At 50.6% G+C, this 25,015-nt stretch overlaps 1 protein-coding gene across 6 annotated transcripts in view; it reads left to right on the top strand.

The window, feature by feature from the left end:
• The window catches only part of JUP (junction plakoglobin), a 59,528-nt gene that overhangs the window by 6,000 nt on the left and 28,513 nt on the right, over positions 1 to 25,015 (top strand). For 2 of the 6 annotated variants that reach the window (XM_067541306.1, XM_067541300.1), the window contains exon 1: positions 6,281 to 6,379. The exons of 1 other annotated variant lie outside the window; for it this stretch is intronic. The gene's annotated coding sequence lies outside the window, so the exon portion shown is untranslated. Of the gene's footprint in view, positions 1 to 6,280; positions 6,390 to 25,015 lie in introns of those variants that run through there. 3 more of the 6 variants (XM_067541305.1, XM_067541299.1, XM_067541301.1) reach the window with 2 other exon arrangements.

Raw genomic sequence — 25,015 nt, 5'->3', positions numbered from 1 at the left:
AAACATTCAAACCTCTTGAGTTGGCTCCCCAAGAAATCCCAAAATCAGCTTTAAAAAACCCACAAAAATCTAAATCCTAAAACGTGTTAAAGATGTTGGGCGTCGCCTCTTCCTGCTTTTCTCCCCAGATACAGGGGGCAGAGATTTTCTCGAATGCTGAGAGTCTCCCATTGTCCCATGACTCCAGGAGCTGGGGCTTTAAGAACAGCACCAAAGTAAGTGGGACTTGTGCTTAGATCAGGTGAGTTGTCCATGTCCTGCAGGGAGGGGACGAGGAACCTAGGGTCCTATCTGGCGCCTGTGCCTCTCGCCCGAGGAGTGGAGGTCCCTGCGCAGGCGGCCCCGCTGCTCGCTGCACGGCAGGGCTCACCACCGGGGTGAGAGCTGGGCTTGTGTTGGGAGATGAAGGACAGCGGCGTGAGTGCTGTCACCGCTGCACCGTGGTGCAGGGAAGGGTTGGTGCGGTGCGGCTTCCGGACGGTGCCCAGTGGAGAATTGGCCTCTCTGCCCCCGACGTGTCCTGCGCGTGGGCAATGGGGGGAGATGGTAACAGCATGCTGGGTGTGACCCCACGTGGCCACGTTTTACAGGTGTGGGGACTTTCCTGAGGCGGCGCAGTGAATTGTCGGCACCGCTGGAGATAGAACCCAGGAGTCCTGGCTTCCAGTCCACCCCTGCCCTAACCTGCACCCCTCCAGAGCTGGCAGTAGAAGCCGGGAGTCCTGGCTCCCCGCCCTCCTCTGGTCAATCATACAATGCACTGGCCCATTTTCAGCCGTGGGGTAAGCAGCTGTAATTCCCACTTTTTGGTTTTGGGGGGATTTCTTTGAGCAATCGGAATAGTGGCAGGAGCCTCCCACAAAGCGAAATGAGCCGGCCCGTGGCCGGAGGAGCTCCCGGTGCAGCTGCAGCACCTAAGGCTCATCACAGGCGGAGGGGAAGGACAAGGGTGACGACTATGCTCTCAGGGAGCGAGTGACACATCTTGGTGGCCTGGTTACTTGGCAGCCCCTCGTTTACAACAGGGCTGGGCTTGGTATGAATGCAATGAGGGAATGCACAGGCGCCGTGGGGAAGATCCCGTGTTGTTCTTGGTGTTGTAGCACCCAGCAGCTCCCACCATGGACCCCGACCCTGCCGCGCCAGGCGCTGTATGGACACAGAACGAAGACGCCGTCCCTGCCGCACAGAGCTTCCTAGCGCCTGGTGCAAAGCACGTGGCGGCTGCCCCTGATATGCTCTGGCGGTGCGCTGCACCGCTCAGTGCTGCTGTACGGCACAAGACAAGGCACCCTGCAGTGGGGAATCCTGCCCCGTCTCCCCCAGGGCCTCTGCTGACATTGCTCTTCCTGTTGAGTGGCATTGAGGTCTTTGGGGGGCGGGGAGGGGGAGCTGGTGTCTCGTGGCTTCCCATCACCCCGATCTGTTTGTGTGCTGCTGCCCTGACAGGGCCCAAGAGGCTGCCGGGTGGAGTTATTAAACCCCGGCGTAACTTCCCTTGGATAAAGCTGATTCCTGCTTTCCACCCCGGCCCCGGATCCCCCCAGGCTGCTCTCCATGCCTGCTGAGCGGGTTGCCCTGGCTGTCCTTGGGGTGGGGGATGGTCTGGAGCGATCAGGAACGGCCTCTGCCGCACGCCCTGTCTCCTTGCTGGCCATGCAGGGAAGGGGCTCTCTGAGCTGATCATTATTTCGACAGGCCTTAGATGTAGGACAGCTCGGAAGCGTCGCTGCTGTGCGTTAGCAGCTTCCACTGAACTCTGCAGAGGGAGCCGAAGGGAAGCGCGGACGGGCTGGTGTCACACAAATGACTTTCAGAAGCGCTGTACATTGATATTTTTAATGGGGGTATGAACCAAAGCCTGTTAGTGTTGTCAGGAAATGCGGTTCTCATAATCACCCCGCTGGTATGGCTGAAAAGGGGCTACCGAGGGTCTGGCTACAAAGTGCATTGGCAGATAATTGTGTTATTCTCAAGTTGTGCTGAACACAGGAGGCAAGTCTGTGCTCTAACCCCTGGGCAGGAGATACACACTCAAGGAGATGCACAGCTCTTGTTATGTTTGCCAGCTAGTTAATCTGGTGCCAGGGGAGTCAGGAGCGGTGGGTGGGTTTGTGAGAATCTACAGCGCCGACAGGCCGGAATGAAAGGATGACGATGCAAATAACATGGCGAGGAAGAGCAGACCCCAAATAATTGACACTTCCCGTGATCCTTCCGAACCTAATGGCGGGAGCGGGGAGGCAGCTGGGCAGGTGTGGTGAAGGATTTGCTTTGATGTATTGTTGGCGTCAGTTTCCCTTTCCCACACCCTTTTGCTGAAGCAGGACATGTAAACCGCACAGCTGGCCTTTCAAGTCCATTGGGCCCCTGGCTGGTGAATTCTTTGCAGGTGACGGAAGGATGTGGGCCCTCTTTATTTATTTATTCCTCCCTCCCACCTGTCTGATGTGCAGAACACCTCTCGGGTGTTGGTCTTAGTGCTCTGCTTCCTTTGATCGATCCAGGTCTTTTCTGCCCCTCTGTTTTTCCTGGAAGTCCCTGGTCGTGTGCACAGAGGCACCAGTGCAGATCGGCAAAGCCCCATTTGTCCCGGTTAAACTTGGTTTCTAGCTGGGGTGAGCGGAGCTGGCGCCAAAGGCAGCTCTCTTTGTCTACACCAACATAGCGTCAGAGCTTGTGGAATCCAGGCTCATTCCACCTAGAGGAGGCCTCCATGGGCAGCTAGAGAAGCTCGCAGGACTGCCCAGGAAGTGGAACCTGCGGTGGCGAAGGCAGTTTTTGATCAGACTCTTTTTAAAACTCTTTGTTTTCACTAATGCTTATTTGAGTGAAATGCTTGGCAAACGGCTGGCAGGGCAGATCCCTTTGTTAGGCTGAGACGGGTCCCTCTAGTCCTCCATCAAAAACAAGAGAAAAGACCTAATACTTCCACGCTGGAAAAACTAGCAGCCCTAAAATATGAGCCCCAGGCCTACTGCAGTGTCAGATAGAAACAAGAAATGGCACAAGCCCCATCTCTCTCTCCCACTTGCAGGTCACCTAGACTCGCTTTACAATCAAGTCTTTACACCACCATCTGAGGATGTCAGTAACTCAGCCAGAGGTTATGGGCCCATCACAGGCGTGGGTGGGGAGGTTCTGTGGGGCTGTGATGTGCGGGAGGTCCTATTGGATGATTGTGATGGTCCCTTCTGGCCTTCAAGTCTATGAGCCTATGCAAGAAGATTCATGTACCAGGACAGTAGCCGGTCTCCAGGAGATGGATTTGATCAGCAGCAGGCTGAGTGGGGTAAACAGCAACCCCCCCAGACAAAGGACAAGGTTAATACATAACCCAGGCATGCCCCCAGGGGACTGTCACTGATGGGGAGAGCTGGGGGGGGGTGGGACACAGGTGGGGTGATGAGAGAGGGAAGAGAGCATCAGGCAGATGCAAGGTGTATGAGGGATCAGAAATGGGCAGCGAGGGTGATTTCAGTGACAGCGCTATGAAGCTGGAATAACACCCTCCCCCGGATACTGAAATCCGGGCCGGGTCCAAAGCAAATGTTTACTGTGTGTGGAGTGGGGGGGAAATCCCATTAGAATCCTCCTATGCCTACTTTGGGACTTTGAAACATGAGACTCAACCAAAGAGGCTCAGCAAAGCAAAGGAAAACACCTAACTGAATGGAGGTGGAAAGAGATGGGAGTGAACGTGTTTCCTTTGCCTTCTGGTTGGGGGATCCGTTAAACTACCTGGGGGGGGGGCAGCCTCTCATCTCTTAGTCTAACCCCCTGCACTTGGCTGTAGGGCTCCTAGCTTCCAGGAACAAGCTCTTGGTTATGTCAGGACGTGAATGCATTGTCTTGCAATCATCCATGGGTGGAATGCAGTTTTTTTAGCCGGGATTGCCCTGCATGTCCATGCTTTCTTCAGAGTGGCATGATGGTCCCATAATCCATATAGATGGATAGTTGTTGATACATAATGTGTGCAAATTCGTTTCCAGCAGTGCAAGCAGCGAGTCACTCTATTATAGCATTTTGCTCTGTTCTGGCACCTTTCACCCGAAGCTCTCAAAGGTCATTACAAACATGAATTACTTCTGACAATGGCCTAACGGCCAATAATAATTAAGTAATGATAATGGAAGTAATACTTTGTGTTTCTAATAACGCCTTCCAGCGGAGGATCTCAAAGCACATTCCAGCAGTAAATGAATAAATCCTGCCCTTTCCGCTGGGGCCAGGTGAGTGCTCTCACCTGAAGAAGAAGCTGTAGCCTGGTGACCATTTCAGAAATGGCCAGTGATTTGGGGTGATCACTCCGCCTGATTTTCAGAGGCGCTGAGGGACCATGTTTCTAACGAAGTCAATTGGAGCTGCGCTTCTTTGAAGATCAGCTCCCAGCAGAGCACCCCAAAATCAGAGGCCACTTTTGGCTCAGGTGATTCCCTGAAGGAGGCTGTGGCAGAACCAGAAGTAGAACTCAAGTCTCCTGGCTCCCATTCTTCACCCCAAGCCAGAGGGATCTGATTAATGCGCTGCTGTTTTCCTGGAGTAATAAGAAATGTAAGATCATGCCGCCTCCTTCTTCCCATTCTGGCAGTTCCTAATGTGACACGTGTCACCACTGTTTAGATACAGAGTCTTTCAGACACACTGTATCTCTGCAAACACTTCAAAGAGGTAAAGAATCCAAGTCCCAAGATATTTCAAATTTAAGATACTTTATCAGTGTTTCAAGCCAGACGAAGGGTTATCGAAGGGTGATTGAGGCAGAAGCCTGAGGTATCCGTCCCTGCTAGCCACAGCACGCATCCTTTCATAGAAAAGGCTTAATGGAAGCAGCTGGGGTTTATCTTCTGTCCATTTGTCAGCACTGCCTGTGAGATGGTGGCAGGGTGTTAAATTGTGAGATGTTATTCCTACCATCTCACTCCTTTCCCTGCAGGCCATGCATAGGTTCTCTTCATTGCTTTTTAATGGGAAGTCTTTTATCATTTCTGATCATTGAAGGAACTATCTTTCTCGCTGTCCCCAGGACTCTGGAGTAGAAAAGTGACTCAGTTTCAATTTCGCCTCCGTCACATTGGTTGCACAGTCATCCCTGTCCGGGTTTGTGCTGCGCTGGGGGGAATGTGAGGGAGAAACAAATGTTTTTACAGGAGGTCAGGAGAGAAATGCAACGACACAAGGAGCCTGGTGCAGGCAGGAGGAGAGGCAGAGGAGAAGTCTCTTGCATACGGATTGGGGGACTGTGTTGAGGCCAGAAGGGAAGCCAGTGCTAGATGAAGACAAGGAAGCTGAGTGAGCTTGGCTGGAGCTAGGGCACCGAGGGGTTGCAAAGGCAAGAAGGCAGATTTGAACTGCATCCTGCAAGGAGCGGAGGAGCCAAGGCAGGTGTTTGGGCATTGCACACGGCCTGCAGCTAAACCAGGCACAGCCACCCCTGGGAGAGCCGTAGCGGCTGGCCACGGTGAGCTCCAGCTCCATGTCCTAACGCAGGCCCAGCCTGCGTCTCCCTCACACAGCGGGCAGCACGCCAAGGTATGTGACCAACCTGGCTGTTAACAGGAACAGGTCTCCCCCTGGCAGGCCACCCAGAGGGTTATGGGGGTGACCCTCTTGCTGCGGGTGGGGCTGCTGATGGATGAGGGGGAAATGGGGCTGCTGTATGTGCCTGGGGAGCTGCTGGGGGGGGTCTGGGAAAATGGGGTTGCTGTGGGGGGTGCTATCTGGAGGGGAACAGGACTGCTGGGGGGAGCTGAGCTGAGCTGAGGCCCCAGCTTCTAGCCCTGACTCCCCCTGTCCCCCACTCCCCTGCCCCCCGATCTCCCATCCCCCCACTAGGTTCCCTTCCCTCCCATCCCCCCACCATGTTCCCTCCCCCCCCCCCGCTAGGTTGGTTCCTCTTCCACGGCTCCGGCCCTTCCCCAGGCCACGCCAGGCTCCTCCCTCCTCTAGCCCCTCCCTCACCTGCATGACCTCATCCAGGTGGGCACCGCCCCACTCGGTGGCGAGACACGCCCTCGCCAGCCCACTGGCCCGCCCCTGCCCCGACCACCGTCCAATCGCGTCCCAGCTCCCAAACAAAGAGCCAATCAGCCGCCTTCCAGCGCCCCTCCGCCCGCAGGGGGCCGCCAATGGGGAGGCCGTCAACAGAGCCGGGTGGCGGCGGAGCCCCGCCCCTTCCGGCGTGACGGAAGGGCGAGCGGGCCAATGAGAGGGCGGCGGCGAGTGGGCGGTGCCTGTGTCCATGGGGACCGCGGGGGGGCGGGGGCGGGGCCGGGCTCCGCTCGCCTTTTGTTCGCTGGGTGAGCGCGGGGCGGCTCCAGTCAGTGCCGGGCAGGAGCGGGCGGAGCCGGAGCCGGAGCCGGGTAGCGCGGCGCAGGTGAGCTCAGGTGAGCGGGGGGGCCGGCGAGCGCCGCGCCGCGGGGGGAGGGGCGCTGTGGGGCTGAAGGGGGGGCGGCGGCCTGGCGTGGGGGGGGTCCTCGCTGGGCGGGGGGAGCCGGGGGGGCTATGGGGGGGGGCTATGGAGACCCCCCTCCCCCCAGTGCCGGGGGTCAGGGCGGCGCCTGTCCCGGGTCAGCTTGACTCCGGCCCGGCTGCCCCCCCCCCCCCCGTTGACCCCCGCCGGCTGCCCCTGCTCCGAGCCGCGGCGGCGGGGGTGGGGGTGACTCAGCCGCCCGGCCCGGCCCCGCCCCGCCCGCCGGGCGCTGTCCCACGCCCGGCCCCGGAGCGCTCTGCTCGCTGCGGCGGCGGGGGGGGGTCGGGGTCTCCTGGCCCCTCTCCGGGGGCGGCATCGGGCTCGCTTTGGGGCGCGGCAGGTTTCCCGGCGGGGGGGGGGGAGCGGAGCGGAGCCGCTCGCTGCGCCCGGCGCTGGATGGGTTTAGCCGGTGTGTGTGTGTGTGTGGGGGGGTCGCTTTATTTCGCCTGGCCAAGCCACGCGCCGTGCCCGGGAAAGTTCGGTGCGGGGAGAATCTAGGCAGGTGTTTTCTGCCCCCCCCGCTTGGGCTGGGTCTGCCCCCCCCAGTACAGCAGCCCTGCCTGGGACCTGCCCTTTTCCGTGCCCCTGGCAGACGAACCGGTCCCAGGCTGCTGAGCCGTTCGGGGACTCAGCCGTTGCCCAAAATCCATGTCTACACAGCGCCTCGTTCACAAACGGTGCCGAAGGCCGCGCTCCGAAACTATTTAGCCAAGTGTAACTTGCAGTTGCTTTGTTCCCCGGTGGATCACAGGGTTTTGCAGAGCTGCTGCCAAACGTTCAGGGAGAAGCTGTTTTTGCAAGGAGACGTTGGATCTGGATGGCACCTTGAGAACGAGGGGCCTTTAATCTGTTTTACACTGGGCGATTGCACCAGAGATCTCTACTGTGCGTTACACCGGAAGGGAAGCCTGCTGCTTGATCAATATAAGTGGTGTGAGCGAGAGTTGTCTTGGGTTTTTCAGATTTAATTAACTGTTTTATAATTCAGGAAATCTTGGTCACAGGCAATGCAGCTTGATTTGCTCTTGAATGCTAAACTACAAAAATCACTGAGCAAGATGCTCTGCAAATCCACTTCAGCGGGTCCTTGAAATGATCCTTTTTTAAATTATTTAAGAAAAAAGCTCCATGGGGCTTTCCTGCTGTCTTGCTGGAGTCTTGCTGTGCTTGCTGACTCCTTGGGCGAAGTTCACAAATTGTCTCTTTCCTTGGCTGGCCTTTCTGTTAGAGTAAAATCACTGCTTCGCTGACTGTTATGGGATGACGGATGTAAGCGCATTCAGGCTCTGCTCTCCATATGCTAACATAAGATGGCAATTTCTTTCTGAGGCATGTGCAGCATGCACTTAAAATCATTCCTCTGTGTAATTGACAGAGGAGTGGATCAACATGCAACCAGCTTTCAGGATGAAATTGCAGTGCTGCTGCTTATAATGTAAGTGTTTGGCATATTTGCTTTCTGAGGTCGCTGTATTCTGTTCACCTATTATAAAATGATCAGAGCACGCCTGACTCTGTGACTGGTGTGATTTGCAAAAAAACAGCATGCTAACTGGTGCAGGCAGGTTGGGTTTTCGGCTCCCAATGCTCTGAGATCTTGGAAAGGAATATCCTGTACAAGCGAACAGTGGTTTAATGATTGGCATTCCCTGCAGTCACGTGGGTGGTATCTGTAGAGACTTGATTTGCAAGCATGCTGGCACTTAGATTGCAAGTCAAAATTGTTTGCCCTGCAATTGGCAAAGTAGGCTTGGCCTACTGTTGAAAGTTATATTAGCATATTTACGTGGGCTGGGGTGTGAAAAACCCACACCCAGTAGATGCAGCCATGTGGATGGAGGTGGCGTTCCTCCACTGGCAGAAAAACTCCTTCTTCTGTCAAGGAGGCTTTGTCTGCGCTACCTGGCCATGCTGCCATAGTCTCTGTGTCCCTTTTTGGCGTTCGCGGTGCATGCGTGCTTGTTCTCTGCAGTACTGTAATTGCAAGTTTACATCAAGTTCTTTGGAGCTGAGTTCGGGCTCTTATAAGAACTTGCGCCTATTTGTCATACTCGGCAGTGTGTTAGCACAAAGTAACTTTAGAGCCCCAAAGTCTTGTGTTCTCATCTTAGTACCAGGAACTGCCCTTAAGTGAGAGGGAGTTAATATTTCAGTGTGTGGAAGTCTGGAGAGCTTTGAGCATGTGGGAAGGAATACACTCAAACCTCGTATCGGAGTTGAAGTAAAAAACAGAGGAAAGGAATTTGCAAGCGGCAGGACTCCATGGGGTAAAATTAGAAGCATCTTCAGTCTGCCGAGCTGCAGGGCTTTAGGGGAGCCCTGGCACTGGTAAAGGAGCGGGTGTTCTAATGGCATTAGCTAACTGATTATCTTAATTAATTAGGTTTACAGCAAAGATGAAAGGATAATGCTAAAGTGTTGCTGGGAATTGCTTGGGGGGGAGGGGGGAGAGAAAGCTCTTGTATAAGGCACCCGAAAAGAGAACCTTAGTAGAAAATCATTGCTGTAAAATCAGTGTGAACCTGTATGTGTAACGTAAAACATGCTGCTGTACTTTCTCAGTAGGGAGGGTGCATATTTAATTATATGCTAAATACAGTGAAGGAGTCCTTGCTGTGTGCTTGGTGCTGTCCAGAACCGCAGAATAAAAACCCACATGTGTGTTCTGAAAGTCTGAGGACTTGTCTACTCAGCAGCACTGCAGGTGGGGCTCACTACAGCAAGAGGAGGAGTTCTCCCATCCAGGTAGGTAATCCATCTCCCTGAGAGTGGTAGCTAGGTCAAAGGAAGGATTCTTCCCTCAACCCACCGCTCTCTACAGGTGGGGCTAGGCTGGCTTGCCTGCATTTCTCAGGGGTGCGGGTTTTTCACACCCGAGTGACGTAGCTGAATTGACTTGACTTTTTTGCATGTAGACCTGACCTCAGACTATTCTATGGGGGTCCAGTAGCTTGATGCAAAGCATTGTCTTTGCACTTTCTATCCTGGGCCAAGATCCACCCCAGTGCTGAAAATTGACCTAGCATTTAGCATGGATAAAGTGGTGGCTGGTGGGAATCTTGAGCCAGGTGTGATGCTGTACCATGGATTGAAACTCTTTATTCCCAGTCCCTTCAGAGTGACTCTTGCAACAGAGGTTGCTTAGTACTGAACTCAGTCTGCAGAAAATACAGACAGATGCATGTGAAAGATGAGACCTCTTGCGCTTGTGGTTTTCTTGGGTAGAAATTAAAAGTTTGGGATAGCAAAAGAAATAAAAACATTTTTTTAACAATAATACCAAATTTGCCAGTGTCACAGTGTTCTGCTGAGTATTTAACGATGCCCTTTTCTTCCGGGCTAATAAATATTCTCAGTATGGAGATTGAGAAGTGTGCTATTTATTTCCAGGATTTCACTGTCCGTGTTCTGAATTCTCAGAAGGGGTGGTGTTCACCTGGGGTGTATTACCAGCATGCAGAACAGCAGATTCCTTCACTGTGGTGGATGGAAGGATTGTGAGTCTTTGAAAGAGGAGGCATCTAGGTGTGTTCAAAGGCTGTGGCGTGGGAACCTTTGGAAATGAGTCATGCTGATGTCTGCCTGAAGGAAACAACGCGCCCCTTGTGTTTTACCTCTGTCAGGTCTCTAAAAACATGTTGGGGGTGACGTCAGTGAGGACTCCGAGCTTGTGGGTCAGATATTAGTGCACTGGGGGGGCTTTGGAGTCGAGCATTAACAGCTCTGAGTGCCAGCCCCAGTTAAAAAGCAAAAGCAAAGAATGTCAGTTGTAAAAGTGAAGTGGCAGGTCAGCTGTGTGTTGCCCATGCCGCACCTGCTTGTGGATGGAATGAGAGTGAGGACTCCTGGGTTCTGTTCTCAGTTTTAACACTGACTCTCCATGTTACCTGGGGTGAGTCACTTCTTCCCCGTGTCTCTTTCCCCATCGGCAAAATGGGCTACTGATGCTTAGCTCCCTTTTCTGCAGCACTGTAAGAGCTTTGTCAAGCTGGCGTGTCTGTTAAGCAATACTTATCCCCAGCTGCACCAGTACTTGGGTTGGAAGAGCAGGACTGGGCTGGAGAGGGTAAAGAGGAGCAGAGGGACTTTAAGGAAGCTGGAAGGAGATGTTAGGGCATGATCCTGTTCACGTGTTCTTCTGTACTGAGATCCCCTTGAAACTCCCACCAGCAGGCACTTGTTCGCAAGCTGGAGTTCTTCCCACTCACTGTGGTAGCCGCAGACACTGGCGAGTCCTTGAGATTCCTATGCTGTGCGCCCCAAGAAGCAGCTGGCCCTCAAGGCAGTGCCAACACTTTGGCCAGTAGCAAATAAAATCTCTCCCTCATTTCTCCTCCTCCTCTAACATTAAAACAAAGGTTCTTGCCTGCCAATGACTGGAACGGGTGGATCTCCACACACAGACGTGCTTTGTGTCTGAGCGGTGATTTCACTGTCCCCTGCCAGCACTTGATCCCTTCCACCTGCAGTGGAATGAAGCTCTTCAGATCATCTCTACTAGTGTTTCTCTGCACCATCTTTCTCTGAAGCCCTTCCCTTCCTAGGGGCGCTGCCTCTCGGGAGGCATTGATGCTCTTGGGCAGTTGTCCATGTGCACTGTCACACAAGCTCTTCTTGAAACAAAACCTTTGCTTGAGCTTGGAAGACTCCACAGCACTGCCAGATGTCGCTAATCCCTGCATTGCAGTGTTAAGAGCGGGTTGTAGATCCAGAAAACCCCCCATTGCCCCCCAGAGCAGCTGGCCCCCTGCTTCTCTGGTATCTGTGCTATTTGTCCACCTGGGACTGTGACGCCATAGCATGCACAGTCCTTCCACCTGTTGGTATGAGCGCCCCAGATCCCGGCTTGGATGTGAAGTTCAGAGCCTAGCTGCCGTGCAGCAACAACACTCTTTGGTGCTTTTGTCATTGGAAATGGTAACCCATGACCTTGTTCTAGTCTGACTCTGCTGTAATGAACAACAAAAGTCTGTCTTCACCAGCACTGCTGTCCAGACGTCAGGGTTTATCCACCCCTGCCCCCTGAGTGCTGATGAGATAGTGGAGTGAGGAAGTGTCCACACCAAGTAGCCATCTGAGTACTTGCTTGCCACCTGTCCGTTTAGGATGGGAGAATCTCTTCCCATGGGCGCTAAGACATGCTAAGAGAATTTCCTGGGGGATTGTAGAATGCAGCTTTAAAAGCAACAGTTTTTCTTCTTCATGCTGATTGGATGGAGCCTCTGCTTTCCAGCTGTGTTCCTAAATGGGGTCAGCAAGTGGGGGTGCCTGTCACTTGGCCAGGTCCCTGCTGTTTGTAATGGCGGCAAAACACTCCCCTAGATGTGTTCAATCTCCGATAATGGAGTTGGAAAGGTTTAAAGGTCCATTTCTATGTCCTTTGTTAATGTTTATTGAAGTGGGCTATAAAAGTACTGAACACCCAATTAAACTGTCTTTATATGTCCTAAACCTGTAACTCTTCATCGGGTTGGAAGGGTTCCATAAAATGTCATGGAAATACCCATTTTACTGCAAATTTGGCTTAAGTCGGTTTGGCCATTAAACTATAGGAATGCGAAAGTTTGTGGTTTTAAAATGGCTTTTTTTTGTGCTTTGCAACTTCAGAATTCTCTTCTGTTTTTTAGATGGCTGGGTTAATGCAAACAAATTGCTTGGGCCATTTCGGGAGAAACTAGTTAAAGAATGCAACTTGAATTATGGCATTTAGGAAAGTGGCTCCCAGTAACCTCCTCCCCCTCCCAGACTTGCCAGCGAGTCAGTGCAAAACAGCTGCTGTGCAGCAGCCACTTTAGAACAATAGATTTTTATCGTCTATTGTCTCCGCAACCCATGTGTGATGGGCGTGTCCTCCCCACACCAGTTTCTTTCAGAGAGGGCTATCAAAATAAACTAACCCTCAGGGTATGTCTGCCCAGCCCTCACCAGCGAGCCTGGAGTCCCAGCCCGGGTGGTTGGACTTGGGCTAGCAAGTCTTGCGCCAGCGCTCCAAAAATAGCTGTGGAGAACGGTGCTTTGAAATTGTGGCTCAGGCTCCGAAGCCCAACCCTTTCCCTAGGCTTCCGAACCGGGCTCCAGCCTGAGCCGCAACTTCTAAGAAAAGCTGTGGAGTGCTAGCGTGAGCCCTGCTAGCCCCCGTCTGGCCCGTGCTAGATGGCTTGATTCTGCGGGCTGCATAGACATCCCTAAATGGGCAGTCTGGGTTGACCAGACCAGTGCTTAATCTCTCCAAGCTTTGGGCATCAAAGGAGATGCTCTAGAAGGAGGGCTGTGTGGCTGTTAAAAACTTAACTAGGCAATTTGCTGGGCGGGGAGAGGGCTTGGCCCGTGGATATGGTGTCAGGAAGAACAGACTAGCCCTGCCTGCTCCTGAGAACACGGAAAGCTGCCCCCTGTGTCACTGCCGGTAGTGAAGTGGGGAGGGTTTTAAGCTTTGCAGTTATAGTTCTGAAGAGCTCCTGTCCCCCTCACGGGGGGGGGGGTAGCGGTGAAATGGATCTGTTAAACATGACGACATCTCTCCAAGGTAACGTGTGCCGTAAAGCAACTCAGTGCCTGTTTCAGAAGAGTCTCCCCAGCTGCAATCCTGTACAGCCGAGGGGAAAAGGGCCCTTAAATAACTTCCTTCAGAACCGTGGGGAGAGGAAACTCCATTTATAGCATCACTGGGTTGCTTAATTCATGACTTGGACATTGCAGCTCTGCACCAGCAGGGTTTGTCTTTCCAGGGGCACAAGAGCATCTTTTTGCAGAATGCTTGGAGGAAGTTGAACACCTCCCAAATCCCTGGTCACTTCAGAGAGTTGAGAGGTTACAGCTGTGTCACATGGACAGCTTCCCCAGTGCTTAGCTTCCAGGTGGGAACATCAGGTGCTTCCAGCACCTCTGATTAGTTGATTCTCCTTAGTTCTAGCTGGAGACCTTAAACAGCTTCACCTCTAGTCCCAGGGCAATATTTATTCTTGATACTCAGTACAATCCTAATTGCATTAGTGGCACAGATGTGAGTGTCCGCACAGTTGTTTGCATCAGTTTATTTCTGTTTAGCTTCAATCTGCTCCACATTGATGTAAGCTAAACCAAAAGAAGTCACACTTAAACCAAGTGTGTCCATGCAGGGTTTGTGGTGGTGTAACAAAATCAATTTAAATCCCCCCCTTAAATTAATCTGGTGCAACTTTCTCCCCTAGACAAGCCCAAAGACAGATGTGAGATGCCCAAGAGATCATGCAGGAAGTTGGTGACAGGGCTGGGAATAGAACTTGTCTCCTGACTTCCAATCTAGTGCCCGATCCACAAGAGACTACTGCTTTTCAGGGTGGTTGATCTAGATCTGCAATAGGTGCAGCTGATTAGAGCCTTTTGACTCTCACCTTCATGTCTGAGAAGCATTGTGGCTGTTTCAGGACACTGATAGCCCTTTGGCAGTTTCATGGACCCAGTAGCTTTCCACCAAGTTCCTAGCTGTCACTTCTCCCCATCCAGTGAGACATGTAGCAGAGCAGGTGGTTCGGAGGAGTAGTTAAAGGTGGTGATTATGTGGGGTAACAGGAGTGTATCTCCATGTAGAAAAACTGGCAACAGAAACCTCAAAACCTGACTTGAGCAGCTTTAAAAGTGTGGGCAATTTGCACAGTGGCAATGGCCACAACGAAGTGCAAAATATTTCAGGACCTTAGAACCCCTGGGGATGTGGCGTAAAACAAGTGTGGCAGGGCCACAGTGAAGAGAGAGCGAGTTGCTTGTCGCTTCTTAAGCCATGTCCACACTAAGAAAAAGGTGTGTGTGTTAACATGTCGTCAAAGACATGTTAAAATCCTGGTGTGGACAAGGCAGGTCAGGGTTTAGCACACGTTAGTTGGTTGTGGTAAGCCCTAGTGGGGAAGCCTGCCTGGCAAATAGCAGAGGTCTCCTTACCGGTTCTGGCCCTTGATGAGTGGGGGGGGAGGTTCTGTAGAAACTGATGTCTGCCTCGCAAAGGGGAGGGGCTTTCTTCACTGACAAATGTTTTAAAAAACGTCTGCTCTGCCTCAGTGTAGTGATGGCTCCTTTCTCACCTTGATGTGGTGTATAACCAAGCAGCACCTTGCAGGTAGCTGCACGTCCTGGCTTTTCCTGCTCTACTGATCTCATCTAAAGATGTAAATGCTTTCAGGCATGGGCTTGTCTGGTCTAATGAGCTCGTCAAACTTCAGTTGAATGTCGCATTAATATTGGAATCTGGAAGTGCTGGGGAAATATGTCAGGTTAGGTAAATAAGCTGGTAGCTGGAATAGAATCGGGTTTCGTGCGATCCTTCTAATTTTCTGAGTACCTGCGAGTGCTTTGCGGTAATAAATAGGCCGTGGTGTAGATAGCAGTCAGTGACTTCTTGTTTAGTCAAGCCTGGGCTTCTTTTTTCAGCTCTGTCAGGTGCTTGTGCTGTGAACTTGGGAAGACAGTGACCTGCCTTCACAAAGCGCTTTGGGATCTATGGATGGAAGACATAGGGAGGAGATGCTTATTAGTAGACATGGGCATTAGGACCTGCTTTGTGAGGGGAAACAGCATTAGCTGGGCAATATGGGTTATCAGTCTCTCTCCTTGGAAGGTGCTCCTGAAATGGATCTTCCATTCTGCAGAGCTGAGTCGGAAAGACCAGAGAGCTGAGCTTCCCTTGCAAGTTCTTGCTCCACTTCTGGGTTTTTGCATCAAGCTCATTCCCATGGCATCTGAGCATCTCTGGGGCAGGGATCATGTATGACCAATCTGTAAAGCACCGATGGTGCTGCATAAACAGCCTGGGTTGAAATTGAATCCATGATTTTGTCCAGGGGCTGTGTAGTGCCCCCTATTGAACCCTACTGCGACTACAGGAGTTTATAGACTACACAGCATTCTTGGTGTCTGCAGAGCAGGAATTTCTTTTCAACACTCATACCTCTTTTGAAACAAGCATATAAGTGACAACTGCAGTTCTAGCTTTGAAGTTCAATACAGCTTAGGAATAGTGCTGTTGTGATGTCTGAAATCTTTCACAAACAGACCTCCCCCTTCTGGGTTGGAATAATGTATATTTCATAAACAGCTATGCTGGGGAAACAGTCATGAGACACAGAGATGTTTCTAATTAGGTAGAGGTTTGAAATCTCTTTCTAAATCTGCCATCCCTGATTAGTTTTTCTGCAGATTCTGTCAGGCCTGTAGGCATTTCATAATGCTTCAGTCATTTTGTTCTGAAATCATTTCTACAAAAAGGGCAGGCGGAGTGGCATTAAAGCTGAAACTTTAATACAGACGCGATTGTGTACAGATGTGTTTGCATCATTAGCCCCAGTGCACTGTGAGTTTTGGCTTCTCAGTGCTTCAGCTAAATGTGTCTGAAGGCTCCTTTCAGGAAGTTTAGCAAGAGACTTTGCTTTCTGCTCACCCCGACACAAAACAGACAGCCAGGTGAAGTGATTTGGGTTGCTAAATGTTTCTTGAATGTTCCACACCTGCTTGACCAAAGCCACTACCCCTGAAAAGCTGTAGAAATAACTACCAATGACTACCATACTTCCAACTGTGCCTCCGATGTTCTGAGTCAGCCTGGGCTTGTGGTGAGGGCACTGGTCTAGGAGCTGTCACTAGAACCCCAGGTTCTTCTGTGGCTGCTGTGACCTTGGGCAAGTTGCTTCAACGGTGCCTCAGTTTCCCAACCCTGTACAATTGCGATGATGATTCTTTGCCTTCCCCTTGTGAAGTGCCTTGAGATCTCTTGATGAAAAATATTGCTGCTGTTCTGTAGCAGACGCTGGCGGGGGTGGGGAGACGGTTTCCAGTTCCAGAAAGATAATTCTCTCTCCAGCTACGCAGTGAAATTGGAAAGGATGAACTCTGCTCGAATTTTTTCCAGTGCATGGAGGACAGATGAGACTTGTTAACAGATGAGCATGGCTGTTCTGAATTCTTTGAAGGCTCCTTCGGTTTTGGAAAAAAACAGAATTCCTAATTAAGGATCCACATATGTCAATTGCATCACTTTGCTAGCAAGTTTGTGTGAGAAGCATTCCTCTGACCTTCTCTTGTGGAGAGTGCCTAGCTGGCAGAGGAGAGATGGGGGCAGAGGAGGGGCGAGTGTACAGCTCTCTGTAGGGGTCACATCTGTCTGTGCTGCTCTGTCGGGAATGTGGAGCTATGCTGCCTTTGGACTCCTGCTTTGGCATTGACTTTCTAAGGCATATCGCTGCATGAAATGCATTTGCTTGGCTGGTGGTAAAAAGACCTTTGGCCACTTTAAGCAACCTCCCAGTAATCAATCTGACACACAGGCGAGACGCTGGTGACAAACCATTAACTTGCTCCGACAGGCTGGGCACTGACTGGTGTTGGTTATAACTTCTTATGAAACATCTGAACTCCGCAGATGTAATGCGGTTGGATGTAGAAATTAAGTTAGGATCCAACAGCCCTCGGATCCTTTTGTTTTCCCCTCTTTAATTCCTTTCTTGGCTGTAAAATAGGGACTGCGCTGCAGAAATACTGTATTTTTCTCACCATTATCCGAGCTGGAAATAGCTCGTCAGAGCCTCAAAGCCTAAATTTAAAGCCTGCAATTATTGTGCTCTTAGGGGACTATTTGTTCTTAGCTTTTTAAAAATAATAAAGTCTCTCTTCTCCAGCTGGAGTTATTGTGATTCATTGTACTGTTCTGGAGTCTTGGGCAGTTGGAGCAACTGTGCCCAAATCTCTTATTCATGGGCAAATGGCAAGTTCTCTCATCTGTCCCACTGATATTTCCAGCAAGAACAAACTGGTATTAATGAAAGAATCGGAGCATGCGGCGTTTCTATTCCTGATGTTTGGTGTTGGTTTCCTTAAACGAAAGTGTGACGTGGCAATTCTCTGCAGTGTCCTAGAAAAACCTTACTGAATTAAGTTGAAGTATCTTTGGAGTCTGTGTATTAAATGCAAAGGTTCTGTATTGTAGGCCTGGATGGTCAGAGGACTGTATCAAACAATGCCAGACAAGAATGGTGTCTTGGGACAATGTAAGTGAAGTGGATTTCCTGGGAAATATCGAGGGGGAGGTGAATGAAAATCCCCCCCCCCCCCCCCAGTTATGCATAAACCCAGCCCTTTGAAGCTACCCCCTGAGGAAGAGACCAATGGGTGCACTTGTTCTGAGCTAACGCTGTTATGAGCTTGAAACCACAGAAGATCCCCTTGGTGGGATTTGAAGGACTGGCCTCTACCAGAGCCCCTGTCGAGTTGGGGGGATGATCTCTGGTAAGCTTATTAGCATGGCCCTAGGTTCTTTCCTTGTGTTTGGGGTGTTTTTGCTGTAATGTTTTCCTTTTATGAATAAATGTGCTTGCTTAGAAATAGCTGTGTGGTAACTTACAACTGCTGACAATGACATTGGTCATAGCCTTCGAAGAACGAGCAAAGTGCAGACGCTGGCCTGTTCAGGCAGTCTGGCTGCCTGGGGATATCACAGTGTAGGTGAGGAACTGTGCGACCAGGAAAAATCCCTGGTCAGCAGGAGTGAGAGACGCAGTTCTCTGCCTGAGAGAGGCACCGGCTGGGAGCGCGAAGCCTAAAACTGGGTGCCCTTGCTGGACCCCACAGGGAGAATATTTCGTCACAGTTTAGGGCAACTGCACCTTATATTAATGCCAATGGAAACCTGCTAAGGTGCATCCCTGTGATCTTAATGACCTAGAGAAATATGCTATCCAAAGCCCCCATCTCATGTTTGTAGAGAGTGCATATCCGCACGGTAGCAAGCACTGTGCCAAGTACTATAGCTTGTTTCCTCCTGATAAAATTCACTGACGACAGCTGAGTGCAGCTACTGCGGATTCTTTTCCAGGAAATGCAAATGGTGAGAAGGAAACTGAGTCCCATGTTGTAGTGCCAATAGTGATTTTCTGCACCAGAAGCTGCCTCCCATGGAGAAGCCTCAGCTTCTTCTGCCAACAACAGAACATCCGCACAAACACGAAGGGTTGCTATTACATTTTAAAAACGCACGCCTTTCCTAGCTGGGAGCACAGATTGCTTATTCCAGTCCGACACAAGGAATGGCACTGAGCGTGGCTGTGAGACATGCCGGCTCTGTTATGTATCTGGGGTAATACCCAGAGGCTGCTGTCAGGGTGGGGGAAATGTCCGAAGAGACAGTCCCTGCCCCAAAGAACTTAGTCTCCTTTTAAGAAAAGTCAAATGTTTGGGGGAGAAGGGAAATGCTTGCTGGCCAGGTGAGTGAGGGGTCGACAGAAGCACACTTCGTTAGTGGCATTTTTATTTTTAATTGCATTTGTATTAAACCTCTGCCTAACACTTGCCCCTTCTGTGTATTTTTAATTAATCCTAGCCACGTTTTATTTCTGTATACCACTAACCCTCCTAACCTCTCCTAGTTAGTTTCAACCCTTGCCTTTTACTGTTAAATATCTAACCCTAGCCTTTCTACGCTGCTCAAACTAAGTTGAGAAGAAGGCTGGTCTTGTGGTTAAGCTGGGATGACAAAGTCCTGATTTAATTTCCAGCCTCTGCGAAATCCTTCATAGGTGAGTGTGTGCAAATTGCTTAATCCCTCTCTCTGTTCCCTGACTGTGAAATGGGGCAGATCTTTCCTTTGTCTCTTTCTGATTAGATCATAAACTCCTTGGGGCAGGGACTCCTTTCTGTGTGTCCGTACAGCACCTGGCACAGTGCGGCTCTGATCTCGGTTGTGGTCTCTTGGTGTCATTGTAAGACAGGTCTGTGTCTCCCGACTGTGATGTAACTAAACATGGTTTGATGGGGATTCTTGCAGGGGGGCAGCATACCTGATACTTAGACCCTGTCCACATACAGCGCTCAGCTGGGTTTGTGATTGAGCATGGCTGGCTCTAAATACACTTGTGTGCCTGTGGTTGTCTTTCTGCAGCTGGTCTGGCATGCTGCTTTCCACCCCACTGCAGATCGGCACTCCCTCTCCCTTTGCGCTTGTGTAACTGCATTGTCTGATGCTCATGCCAGCTCTCTGGCAGGACAGTGTGGTGCCAGCAGTGCATGGGGCTGCTCTGTGTCCGGCTGGGCGTTCTGCACGAACTGAGGCCCTGTTCTGTCAGCTGCACTTAGCGGCAGAGTAGGTGTGGATGCGCAAATGCGTTTCATCTGTTCTTGTGCAATAGAAGCTGTGGTGTGCATCACTAGAACGCCGTGTAATTGGGGCAAATGAGTGTTGCAAGTATCTGACATAGACAGCTGAAGTGGGGACAGCCTCTAACATTATGCCACGGTGTAACTAAGACTTCATACGTTTCCTCCTGGGGTGTCACGTCTGCTCCCAGGGCTTAGGCGGTGCTGCTCTCCTATGCCTGACAAGCCTCTCTGCTTAAATGAAGAAGGGCGGGCCCCATATTTGTACTTAAGGATGTTGGGAAGGCCCCACGCACAGCTGACCGGCTTGGAAGAGCTCCTTTGCATCCAGGGATTCTCTCCAGCTTTGGTCCTATTATTTCCCAAACATCTCATTAATGGAAAACCAGGGGAAGGGCTTAACACAGGAGCATACAAGTTTAATGTCGTTTTGCTTCTAGTTCATTCTGAAGTAGTAATTACCAAAGGCTTTGGGTTTTGATCTTCATAATGGGGCATGCATGCACAATTAACACACATGAGAATAGTCCCCATTGACCTTAACTTTGGGGAGGGTGATACTGCCGCCAAAGTGTAGATGGAATAACGGAAAGGCTGCAGAGTTCTTAGCCTGGGCAGACGGGGGGGAGTAGGGGGGGAATGGGAAGCCACTTCTCTTCCTTTATTTTGCACGTCTAATGGCAAAAATATATTCGCCGGCTTAGCAGAGTCCACTTGGTGCGGCAGGTTTGACCTGCAGGGGGGATGGAACAGTTACGATTAAAAAATCAAAACTTCTGCAGTGACCTCTTTCAGCAAAACTTACATTTGTAAGTAGATCACGGAACAGAGTGGGAGGGTGCTGTGCTTGGTGTTCTCAAAGAACATGTGCGTGCTGCTAGTGTGTCCGTCACCTCGGTGCTCTGTGAAATCGCTAATGATGCCTTGGACCTTCCCACTGAGGAAAGAACTCCTGTTTCTTTCTGCTCTCATTGTGGAGTGCAGTCAGGTTAGCTGACAGGGTTCTCTCCAGCTCCCTGTGGTGGAAGGCCTGCTGGTTTTTCTAAAGATTGCCCTGATGCAGTATTGAGGGTCGATGCAACTGACTTGCATAAGTGCAACATAGGAGCTGGCATTAGTCATGAATGCCCAGTCCCCTCCCGTACAGCAGTATTTTAGCCCGTGGCCATACAGTCACATGCAGGCCGAGTCCAGGTTTGACTGGTACTCCAGTCAGCTGTGATTGCAGGAGCACATTGCCTGATGCACGTGAGATGTTGCTGAGTGTGTGCAGACCAGCCGTGTTGGCATTGTTACCTTGTCATTGTTAGCCTAACCCAGCTAGTGTTGCCTGGAGTTCTTTCCTCCCAAGTAGTGGGGGCAGGAAAGAACATGCATAACACTCCACCCTCCCTCAGCTGGGGTGGAGCAGGGCGAGGGGATGTAAAGTGGAGTTTCTCAGCCACTCAGGGATCACCCTCGTGTGACAGTGTTCCATCATTACACCACTGCACATGTCTGGGCATCACCCCTTATTACTGCCTGGCTCCCTGGCTCTCCTAGTAGGATAAACGAGAGTAGGAAGTAGGGGCAGGGAGGTGATTTTTACCTCTATCCATGGCATTGGTGAGATGACACTAGAATACTGTGTCCTTTTCTGGTGGCCACATTTTATAGGATGCTGGTGGAGAGGCTGCTGAAAAGAGCCACAGAAATGAAGGTTACAGTGAGTGATGTAAAGAGCTCAGTCTGTTTAGCTGATCAGAGATGGTGACTAGATTACAGCATAGACGTACCTTCGTGGGGAGAAAACACCAGGCAGTGATGGTGTCTTTAATCTAGCAAAGACAGAGCAAGAACTGATGGCTGGAAGTTGGAAGTCAGTCAGAAAATGGGCACACATTTTTAAGTGAGGGTGATTAACCATTGGAACAAAGTATCAAGAGAAGTGGCAGGTTCTTACTGTCAATGTCTTCCAGTCCAGCGTGGATGCCTTTCTGGAAGAGGCGTTAGCCAAACACAAATTAACACATTATTGTGCTCAATAACTGGGGGAAATAGACTGTCCTGGGAAAAACAGGCCCTTAGACTGGATCATCCGATGGTCCTTCTGGCTTTGACATCTCTGAAACGTCTCCTCATGGCTGAGTTACTTGCTGCTTCAGTGGCTTAATCCAATGGAAAATATCCGCACGAGACCCAACAGAAAAGGCAGATCAGCTGCTTGTGTTAAGCTTGCCCAAGTGCACACACAGAGGTGAGATAATGCTTGCAATGCTTTGAACTGCAGGCTGTCTGGCAGGCGCTGGCTCCCCGGCCTTTCCTCTTGGGGGGGGCTTTTTTGCTTCTGTGTGGCAGAAAGCCGACAACTTGCTACAGGCAAGGAGAAGATGCAAGCAATTAGTGATGGCGTTAAAAAAAGACAATTTTATAATAACCTCCCCCCGTTAGCTGGCCCATCTCCAAAGGCCCCTTCCCCTCTTTCTGAGCAACTTGGAACGACCATATCCAAGAGCCTGTTGCTTGTTCGTCTGCCTGATGGGAAGCTGGGGGATGGTTCCAGTACAGTGTGCACATGCCAGGAGAACAAAGGAATTCCGTTCCTTTGTTTGTGTGGATGATCAGGACAGAGCTAGCGGAGTGGGGGCTGAGTGGGGGCGGGGGGAGCGGAATCACATTGAGCTATTTAAGCTTCCTTTAAAATGATCACTGCTCCTGTAATGTATGAATCTCCTCTCCTCATTAAAGGTGTCTCAGTTCCCTTTGAATTCCTCAACTTTCCTTCCCTGTAAAGCCTCCATTGACATGATTTAAGCTACCTAAGGTCTAGCTCATTATACGTTTAATACTTTAACTTTTCATTGATGCTGGTGGAATCTTGAAAAGCTCCTTTTTCTCTCTTCATCCTTGGTTCTCTTTCTAGGAAGGGATCCCTTTCATGACCTCAGCAGCTAGTCTTTTATAGAACGCTGCATTTGCTGTGGCTTCTGTCTGAGCTTCGTTAGCTGCAAATATTACAGCATTGTTCAAGAGAGGAAAAGCAGCTTTGACCTGCTGCTGAAGTTAACCCAGTCTCGGCCTTAAAGGGTGACATAGGACGGTGGTGAGGGGGCATGGTGGATGTGCTTCATGACTCATCCAAAGCAACATGGGCTCCATTCAGACCTTGCAGATCACCTTAGAACTTAAGCCGTGCTTTAGGGCCAGAGTTTTAGAAGTCCTTGGGTACCTTGGCACTTCTGAAAATTCCACTAGGCGTCGATTTGCATCTTTAGGGAGGTACATAGACACAAACACAATCCTCTCCACACCCCTTGGAGGGAGGCGAGTGCTGTTCCAGTTTTTCTAGAGGGGAAGCTGAAGAGATGACCCAGGGCCACAGGTGCTGTCACAAGATCCCAAAGGTTTCCTGGCTTCTATACCTCACAAAAAGGATTTGACCAGTGCTCCGGTGGGGCTGCTTTACACTCTCTTGGGACGCCTTCAAGGCCAAGTTGTGTCTCTGATTATTTGCCGAGAAGTCGGTGTGAAGTTGTCTTTGTTCCAGGACAAAATGTGACCTGTTTTAGTCCCCTGTTGTGGTTGGTGCCTGGATCGCTCCCTGTAGATGTGAACAGGTAGGCTCCTCTCCCACTGCTGTGGGCTGACCACGAGAACCGCCTGTGAGGCTATGCCAGACCAAGCCACGTGAAGTCGGAAATGCTGGAGGAGGGGGTAATGCATTCAGGGCTGCCCTAAGTAAATCCATTGCGTTGTGGTGGGTGGTACCACAAACGTGGGTGGGGTCAGTTCTGAGTGTGCGGTCACAGGCAGGCTGGGATCAGGGCTCTTCTCTAAGAAGAAAGCTGTTTCTGGGTCTAATACCTTCCTTGTTGTGTGAAGGGAGGAGATAACCAGGCTGGTTAGGTTCTTCTGATAGTTGCTGGGGTTCTGAAAGGGATCTCCTCCAAGAAAGAGAAACAAGGATGGAAGATAGACCTACAGGTCGCCATAGCGAAGGGTAGCATCAGTTGGGCATGTAAAGCCTTCTGCAGGTTGGACCAGGTGCTCTGGCTACGATGGGCTGTCTGAACATGGAGTTGAAAGGGAAACTCTTCTCCTTCCCGGGGTGTGGCACTGTTTCTAGCTGCTATAGAGACCAGCGTGTGTCTGGTCTAGCATCTCTTCTCTGCTTTCTGTATCTTGCGTGTTATGTAATTTTCTGGTGGGAGGATTTGAGATCACCTGCCTTTAGAACCGGTGCCTCTAAAATAGTGCCTCTTCCTACATCGCATTTGTCAAACTGCCTTAAATGCCTCTCTCGGCGTCTTGTAAAGGCCGAAGTAACTAATTAGATTCGCTCACCCACTAGCAGTCAGGCTCATCGCACTTGCCCAGAGCTGTGAACAATGCAATTCCTGAATTGGGAGAGTGTCGGCCCTTCTGACCTTTTGTTCTCTCTGGAAAATGGAGGGGCTGTTGTGTGTGAATATGTAGTTCTGACTGCTCCTTCGCCTGTCCCGCCCTCGTTCAGGGTTTGTTCTGTATGTAGAATGGCAAATGAAACCCTGAAAACTCCAAGTGTGGGCTCCCCCGTTTAACAGCATCCTGCCCAAAGGTGTGCTACGTGTCATGCGTTTAAAGTTACTGGCTTGCCCCCCAAAGGTCAGTGTCCGCATTTTTAGTTTGAAATCTACTAAAAATTCTTAGCTCAAGGTAGAATTTCTGAAGTGTAACCCTTAAACACGGCAGCTCTTCAGTCTCCGAGCCGAGCGGATGCTTAGCAGGATTCTCTGTGTTGTCCAGAGGGTTAAGATAATATCCCTGAGCTTCGTTTAACCTATTTTAGTGATTAGATGGCGGTCTGGTAGCGCCCTGTGTTCTTAGTCTGAAATCCTTTTAACTGGAGCTGGCAGTTCTGGCTTTCAGCATTTGCCTGTGATTGAAAGGGGCAGGTTAAGATGCAGCCACACACCCCAGTTTGGGGACACAGCATCCCCTTGTTGTGCCTTGATGTGCTTAGCTCCTAGCCAGCTGTCCTGCGTCCTCGCGCTCCCAGTGTGAAGCTGGCTGTGCCTGATGTGAGCCTGACAATGGGAGGTGTCATGACCAGGAGCTGAGCATCTCTGGGGATAGATTTTTTTTTTTTTTTTTTTATGCAACAATATTTACAGCTTCCCTGGCTGCTTTTTTGGGGGTCGCTCAGCTGTAAATCAGTTTAAAGTTGGAACTCTAATAAAGATTCTGCTGCCTGCTCGACTCAAAGCCAACAAGTTTATCACAGGGAGCAGAAGGGAAGGGCTAGATACAGGCAGTCTAGCTGCAAATAGATGCATATTTATTGGAGACTTCCTTGTCAGCTGTTATCTGTGTAAAGATGAAGCTGTCTGGATGCAGATCAAATAACTTTGGAGACATGAGGCTTCTAGTCTTTCTTTTCAGTTCCTCTGCTTCTTGTCAGGATTCTTA

Source organism: Emydura macquarii, unplaced genomic scaffold, assembly GCF_026122565.2.
Source record: "Emydura macquarii macquarii isolate MOO-44397 ecotype Brisbane River unplaced genomic scaffold, CSIRO-AGI_Emac_v2 contig_629, whole genome shotgun sequence".
NCBI classification, from domain to species: domain Eukaryota; kingdom Metazoa; phylum Chordata; order Testudines; family Chelidae; genus Emydura; species Emydura macquarii.
Note: the sequence above shows the minus strand (reverse complement) of the source record. Positions and strands in the feature narration are given on the sequence as shown.